We start from the raw sequence: 6,319 nt of genomic DNA, 5'->3' as shown, positions 1-6,319 counted from the left end.
TATAAACTGATCATGTGTATATATATAGGAACAAGTAATAGGTTTATTCCATGCTGAAAAAAAGGAGAAAGAAACCACAACATTTCGGCCGTGGAGCCTTCTTCAGGTGTGAGAAAGACAAGGCAGTAAGTGCCTTGTAAGTAAGTGCTGCTTTTCTGACCATAATCCAGTAGTTCCAGCTCTTAAATAATGACTGACAAAAAGGCGAGGCAGTGATAGTACAACTTCCTCTCACCACTATTACAGTAGAGACTAATCTCAAAGTTCATATTCCTCTTTTTTTTTATTCTCTCTCGGAAACAGTTCAGTTATCTGAAAACAGGAGTTACTCCCCCTCATTTATTATTTATGTATATATTGGGAATAACCCATTCACTTCCCAGTAAAGTGGGTATACAGTAGCACCATATAAACATGAATAAATTGTTAACAATATACTTTTTCTAACATTTTAATTTGTGCTCCCTCCCTGCTTTCCTCGTATGGAAATGTTTTACGTTGATGTTTATCTACTGTGATTAATACAGTTCTGTTTTCTGTTTATAAGCTTAAGAGAACTCCCAGTCAGGTCATAGTACTGTTTTGCATTAGAAATGTGAACCACTTCTGTTGAACTTTGTCTAACTTCTTGGAATTGTAGTTCGTAGACACACTCAGTATCGTCTTAATCTGGCGACGGCGCAGGCACAGAAGTCAGAACCAGCCAGATGAGGTTTAAGGAGAAGGTCAGAGCCTGATAGCATGGTGCGCTCAAGCTGAGTTTAGGAAGAGCAGCACGAATAGAAGGGGCCAGAATCACCAGTGACCAGTGTTCATTGACATGCCACCACATCCAGCCATCAGGGGGCGCTCACCCTGCGGTCCATTTGGGTCCTAATGCCCCAGTATAGTGACGGGGACACAATACTGTAAACAGGCGCACATCATCCAGGTGGGGCTACACATTGCTGGTGGTGGAGGGGAGTCCCCATTACACGTAAAGCGCATTGAGTGGAGTGTCCAGAAAAGCGCTATGTAAGTATAAGTAATTATTATTATTATTATTATTATTATTATTATTATTATTATTATTATTATTATCCAGTGAACTGGAAGGAAAGGAGTCAGGAAAGTGGCCCACGACATCATTCACCCACTGTACTTTCAAATCCCCATCTTCTTCCCAGCATTCTCCTGCTTCTTGGCACTGATTGTCAGGAAATGATGCTGACCAGGCATCACCAACATCATACCCAGAGAATCGAGAACCCAGCAGAGCAAGCCTGAAGGGACAATACTATCACACCTTGACCATAAACAAAGTGCTTTCAGCTTTCAGACTGCTAAACGTGGCAAGACCCTTCAGCTCATGAGTGCTAAATAATCACCCTGCATTAAAGAAACGGAATCTTGATCCATTTCATGAATTGATGTTGAATAGAATTAATTTTTGAGAGTGTATAAAAAATAAAGGTTGAGTTGCTGAAATATTCTGCTTACATTTTGAAAGTGGTGGTTGTTTCTGGTACAACTGATCATAATCTGGTGTTTCTTCTTGTCAAGAAAGTATCTCATTTGTGTGTGACACCATGGGCTCCTCTAACCAACTGTCTGAGGACTGCACCAGCAGCCTCTCTGCACAGCAGATAAGGCAGAGAAGTCCACTGCAGAAATTGAATTAAAAGGGCAAATTAAGGTAGGCAAGATTGCGCAAGCCCCGTGCAGTTTTGCCAAGTCATGGAAAAGAAGGATAACTTCCTCAAAAATACTCTTTGCCCTTTACATAGAGACACATCACGCTATAAAATCTGGTACTTCTAGCAACCCTTTAGTATCGGTGTGCCTCTTTTACCTGAGTGACTAACACTGTTTATTTTTGCTATCTGTTGCACATGACAGTATTATTGCTCGACTCTGAGTCATGTTTAAAAAAAGTAGGGATATCCCTGACAGCTGTCTGGTCAGAGACAAACTGTAGTAATCATGCCACTGGTATCCACGTAATGGGATAGTTATTCTTTTGGAAAGTTCAAAAAATGCTACATTGACAGGACAGGTTCAACAGGTATTAAAGGGGAATTTTACCGCAGTAAAAGTAAAGTGTACACAGTAACATGTCAAACCTCCAGCGTCATAGTCAAATTCAGAACGATTCAATACAAGGCAAATCTTCAGTGACATGAAGCAGCCCTGTGACATTGTAAACAAGCAGGCTTATTAACACTCTTTAAATCCACTAGAAATATTGCTCTCGATTTCAAGAAGGTTTTGCCAACAAATACTACTGTTAATTCTGCATTCAGATCACATTGGAATATTTCTGTGGTGAAATATCTGCTGCACAATCTGTACTTATTCCCTCATATATCGCATTCCATTAGTCGTTACAAAGACTAATGAGCAGGAAGGGCCACATCATGGCAACAATACTGGACTTTGTATTTTGTGCTTAACTTGGAATTTGCGATACTACCGATGAATGTATTTTGTTACTGAGATTTAGTAACTGGTCTGAGAACTTGGGACTGCAGTTTCCCTTTAAGAAAAGTATATTTTTTGTAGCATTTCTTTGTAGCGCATGTCCATGGTGCTTCTCTGTTCTCTGTAGCCCTCACTGTTCACTTTCACAACAGAAGCAAGTCTTTTCTTCAGCTGTGTGAAAAGGAGAAAATAAACTGCCAATTCAATAACACACAACAAAAGCATTTCGAATGTCTCCTTGCGTTTGTGGTATGGACAGTTCATGGTCCTGAATGTTGGTAGCCGCGTAGCAAGAAAGGGACACACTGTCTGGGTAGAGAGACAACTTAGCAAAGCTTCCCTTCATGTGTTGGTGAGAATCTAGGTGGGATTTACTTCAGATAAAATAAGATCACTTTATTATCCCTATACAGTTTCTTGCATTAGGAATTTGTCTTTTCACAAACCCCAGCTTGCTCTCCATGAGACACACAGGCACACAGAGAGAGAAAGAGAAGCTGGGGGTCAGCCTTTGTACAGCGCCCCTGGAGCAGCTGGGGTTAAGGGCCTTGCTCAGGGGCCCAACATAGGATTCCACTTCTGGCCACAGGATTTGAACCGGCAACCTTCCAGCCACAGGTGCAGATCCTTAGCCACAGGGCCACTGCTCCACCCAATGGTGCCTGCACTGGGTCCCTCTGTAAAAACCCCCTTCACACCAGCACCCCCTTTTAGGTCAAATAAAATATCCCTCCATCCATTTTTGAGCTGCTTCATCCACTTCAGGGTCACAGGGGAGCAGGAGTCTACCATGGCAAGCAATGGGTGCAAGGTAGGGCACAACCTGTTTAAGACACCACTCCAACGCAGGGCAGACACACATGCTGACACAAGGGTCCGGTTTCCCAGAGGCCTATTAACCCTACTAGCACGTCATTGGATTGGGGAAGGAAACTGGAGCACCCAGAGGAAACCCCTGTGGAGAACACACAGACTCCCCACACACTGAACCCATTGTGCTGCCCAGGCCAAATATATCTTACAGCTCTTACTTTGTGAGTAATATCAACACACATGTTTTTTTGTCCTTTCCTTCTTAAAGAACACAGTGGTTGTAAAACTTTATGGAAGGGGTTATTGTGGAATGAACAAAAATACAGCTGCTCTGTAAAAATAAGGCCTTGTTTGTGTACGCATGCCAAGAAGTACAATATAAAACTTTGTGTAAAATCTTTAATGCTGCTATATAAAAACCTCACTGATGTCATTCCTCGTACCAGCTAATAAGTCTGCGTTCCCACGCTGTAGTGAGCAAAATACTACATTCATGGAATTTTTTCATGCAGATTACATATGTTTCTTTCCCTAATCTCCTGCAGACAAGCACACCCACTTCTCCCGTCGTGGGTTCAAGTTTTACTCAGTTTACGTTTCTCATACACAGTTGTTGGTCCTGCCCATGTGACTGACACACCCTGTCTGCCTGTGGTTTAGGCCCCCCTATTAAGTGCCTGAGGCATTCCCTGTGAACGCTCTTCTCTTAATGGAATAATATTATCATAACATTCCCGATGACAAAGAGTGTTTCTATTGCATGATTTCCCCATTTTCTGGGGAGGTCAGAGCTCTGTCGAAGCAAGGAGTAGGGACTATCCAGACAGGCTACCAGTATTGAAAGTTTCTAGCCATGAGCAGGGAGGCTCTGACCCAGTGGAGTTTGTCAGAATCAATCACAACAAATAAACCAGAGGACAGGATGCAACTGGAAAAAAACAGTCTAGAATATGCTATCCAGCTGTTGAATTAAAGCTGGAACCCCGATGTCTGTTAAATCTCACCTGGATGAGGTCTTGGGATCCAATAACTACTCACAGCCAGCTGAGAAAGATGGGCTCCGCGATCCCCTCTCATCTGGGCAGTGATGCAGTGCAGTGGTGTGCAGGTGTGCAGCACTGTGTTGAAAAATAAAATTTGTCAACATGATTATTCACATTCTTTGTGCCGAGATTTGGTTTCATTGTGTCTGAATTTTGACCAGTTATACGATTAGCTGTGCTGGACGACACGCTGGTGCAGTGATCAGCATTGCTGATTGCAGTGCTGGGGCCCTGGGTTCAACTGCAGACCAGGGGGTGCTGTCTGTGTGGAGTTTGTATGTTCTCCCTGGTCTTGCTTGGGTTTCTCCCTCAGCCTAAAGACATACTCATGGGATAATTGGCCTCTGAAAACATCGTGTTTGTATCTGTATGTGCCTGGAAATAGACTTGCATCCCATCCAGGGTGAATCCTGCTTTGCACCCATTGCTTGTTGGAATAGGCTTCAGCTCCCCCCAGCCCTGGACTGGATAAAGTGGATGTATTAATTATATTCATAATTATTTTCTGTTAATGGGAATCTACTATTGTGCTAAGACATACAGTAAGTGATGATAACAGCAATACTTAAGCTGTTCCATTTGGTTGACTTTCATTTCAGCACTTCAGCCCAGCCCTTGCAGTTAGCGTGAGTATAAACTCTAAATGCACTTGCATGACATTTAAAAGAGGGAAGAAAGAGCATGTACTGTATAAGCACACTAAGCGTTGCCACAGCAGTCAGCAAGGGTGTGACCAGGCATGAATGAGAGCATTCTTGCACACAGAATGAACCATGTTTACTTTTTTTATGGCAGCCTTTTGTTGAGGGAAAGGAAGGTGTAAATTGGTGTTGGTACTCAACCTGAAAGGAATGAAAAAGGTGATTACCTCTGTGTCTTAAGCGGTGACGTGATTTCTTCCACTCGGTAACTTGAATGAAGACACCTGGTGACTCTGCATTTCCTTACAGGGGTTTACGTCATTGGTACAGCAACAATGCTACCAAAAAAAGTATTCACAGGATTGATGTAATGTAAGCAAATGTCTGGTTACAGTATTTGTTGCATAAAGGACTGTCAGTACTCAGTATCACAAAACCCAAGCTGTCCAACATATGTATCTATTTTTCAACATAATGTGTGCATCCATTTCTAACCACTCTACCCAGTACAGGGTCATGGGGGAGCTGGAGCCCATCCCAGCAGTGGCTAAAAGGTAGGATTCACCTTGGCCAACACGCCAGTCCATCACACAGAGAGACACACCCCCCTCACACCAGGGTCAATATTCCCGGAAGCAAATTAACCTACCACCATGTCTTTGAACTGGGGGGAAACACACACAAACACATGGAGAACATCTCCACACAGATAGTACCCCAGGTCCGGAATTGAACCCAGGGACCCAGCCCTGAGAGACAGCAATGTCGACCTCTGCTCTACTCTGCCACTGCCTTTTGAAAATAAATGATGCTTAAAAGTATTTACTCCCCTGATAGTAATTTTTCAACTCTCCTTGAGAAAGAATTGTTGGATGCTTGAGGGCTTTGTCATCATCATACCAGTCTTATCATTATCAATTGCCAAGTATTTCCACAGGCACTCTCACACAGAGCACTCCTGAAATGGTTAGATGGGTATCAGATCCACCCTGAAGGCCGGGAGTAGTCTACATTTGGAGCCACTTATGAGGTGATGTTGTCTGCACACATTTAAAGCAATGTTTCTGTGGTTTAAGAGAAGATATTACCCCATACTGCAATCCAGCTGGTATAGCTCCCCATGAAGAGGTAACAGGCAAGCGACAGATTTTAAACGACAGAGAAAAGTCATACAGAAATGAGATCTTTTGTGGTGACTGTTGAATCAATCACCCAGGGAGCACAAGACACTTTAATTGGCCCAAGATAACACTGGTTGCCTCTAGCTTGTCCAGCGCACTAGATGGCCAGGGCCCTGAATTCTCCCTCTCCATCTCTGCTGTGTGACCTGAAGTGGCCATTCATTTTCCAGCTCAACTAATT

This window comes from Lepisosteus oculatus, chromosome 16 (genome assembly GCF_040954835.1).
Source record: "Lepisosteus oculatus isolate fLepOcu1 chromosome 16, fLepOcu1.hap2, whole genome shotgun sequence".
Classification (NCBI taxonomy): Eukaryota; Metazoa; Chordata; class Actinopteri; order Semionotiformes; family Lepisosteidae; genus Lepisosteus; species Lepisosteus oculatus.
This window is presented reverse-complemented; position numbering follows the sequence as displayed.